Source organism: Taudactylus pleione, unplaced genomic scaffold (genome assembly GCF_031769625.1).
Source record: "Taudactylus pleione unplaced genomic scaffold, aTauple2 ptg000108l, whole genome shotgun sequence".
Classification (NCBI taxonomy): Eukaryota; Metazoa; Chordata; class Amphibia; order Anura; family Myobatrachidae; genus Taudactylus; species Taudactylus pleione.
The window spans coordinates 4,315,794-4,317,970 of NW_028284510.1; the positions used below are offsets into that span (position 1 = coordinate 4,315,794).

The 2,177-nt window shown below is 33.2% G+C and overlaps 1 pseudogene; it reads right to left on the minus strand.

Annotated features, from left to right (window-relative positions):
- Nucleotides 1-478: 478 nt before the first annotated feature.
- LOC148525472 (chemerin-like receptor 1) lies at nt 479-1,946 on the minus strand (annotated as a pseudogene).
- Nucleotides 1,947-2,177: the final 231 nt, after the last annotated feature.

The window sequence follows — 2,177 nt, forward strand, 5'->3', positions numbered from 1 at the left end:
ATAAATTTAAATATTTCAAGAACAGAATGTAAACAAGTGAAACATGACAATTATAAGTCTGTAAATAGTGTACTGTACTTTATGTTAACTGGTGAATCCTGTCAAATATAATCATGCTGACAAATAATTATACCATTGTACTGTATATAGTATATATTACATCATGTTAATTAATAAAACAAGATAATTATATTCATGCTAATAAGAGAAGTGTAATAATTATAAGCTTATAAATAGTTGAATTTAAATCATGTAAATTAGAGAAACCTAACAATGATATGACTCAGGGTAGAAGTCATCTCATTTTTTTTCTCTCTTTATAGTTTTAAGGAGCTTCCATCTTCAAATAACTATTGTTTACTGTCTTGTACATATCTTCTTGCTTTATATTTTAAATACTTTGTGTCACTTTCATATTTTCCCTTTATTCACCCTTCTGTACAATATAATTAGATAACTTTGAGGATTTATTTCCACATTAATTTGGGAATGTGGACCATAATAATGAGATCAATGTATTTAAATCATTCCTATTGGATACAACTCCACTAAAACTCTCTTTCATTTGAAGACTGATTAGAAATCTCATTTAGAGCACCTTCCAGTCTGGATGGTATGGAATGCATTAAACTATCCTTAAAGTCTTGGCCTATAAAGACATAGAGGATGGGATTAATGCAACTATTGAAGTAAGCCAGGCAGACACAAATTACATGTACTGTATTATCTATGTCCTCAGATTCATAAGGCAGTGGTATTAGTGGCCAAGTGTAATACGGAAACCAACAGATAAAGAAACACGTCACAACTGCAGTGATAATCCTGTACGGTCGCTGAGACTTATGTCTTTTTAATTTTATGATTTTAAAAAATATTAGACAATAACTCACTAGAATGATAGTAAAAGGGATTACAAACATCATAACAAACCTTGTGATTAACATAATGTACAGAACAGAAACCGTAGAAAAGTTTTTTTTTTTCCAACACTTAGAAACCATGGTGTTAAAGATAACATGAGGAACACTTAAGATCAGACTCAAACCCCAAATTATTACTGAAATACTTTGGACACATTTTGATGTTCTGTGAATCTTAGACCAAATTGGCCACATTATCGACATACAGCGATCAATACTCATGGCGGTTAAAAAATATACACTAGTACACATGCTTATATATAGTACACCAGTACTGATTTTACATAATATATAGGCCTCATTTTCTAAATTCGAAACCCAGAAGGCAATTTTCAAAGGGAGAATTACACAGCAGAGGAAATCAGCTATGGCCAGATTGAGGAACCATATGGCATTGACTGTCTTCATCTTGAATCCAGCAATCCAGATAACTAAGCCGTTCCCTGGAATTCCCAAAATAAAAGTGATACTGTAGAAAATGATTGACAGTATTTGATTAAATGTATGAAATTTGCTGTTTTTCCATTTCCAAAAGATTGAAAAATTATAGTCCATGGTGGATGTTATCCTAAAAGCAGATGGGGCACAGAGAGTAGTATAATTATTTATTCAGTACATTCTGAGCTTAAATTAAAGTGAAAAAGTATAATGTTGGTGAAATAATTCAGAAATTCTTACTTTCCATTACTAAGTGTGTCATACTATTTTACCATTCACTTTACATAAATAGTGCTCCACAATTTTAAACATTAATAAATGCGCAAGAGAAACAAGATTTTCTCAAACTTTTAACGAGGAAAGTACAGAGTAAGCAAAGCTCAGAATCAAAATAAAAAGAAAATTAATCCCAAATGATTAATGATAGGATTGGTTACATTGAATCAACTGTTACTAGAATATACTTCAATGTACTGTAGTTCCAACTGTGCTCTTGATAAATGTGTGGGTGTTATATCATTGACCAGCTACATTCTACTAATCTGTTGTTGACTCCTATCATTACTTAAAAAGTGTTAAAACGGTAACCTGTGACTGTGCCTGCATAGGTAGTGTTGAGGTAAAACCACAGCCAAACTGGCCATCTGGAAATTCTAGAAGGGCCGATGGCTTAATGGGCTGGTCCAGTCGAACAGTTTTGCTCAGATAACATGCTGAGACTGAGGTCAAACCCCCCATGACTTGAGGCACAACCCCATATTGCATGGTCACTCCCCTGTGATGTGTGGCCCTTTTCCATGTGCCACACACACCTACAAT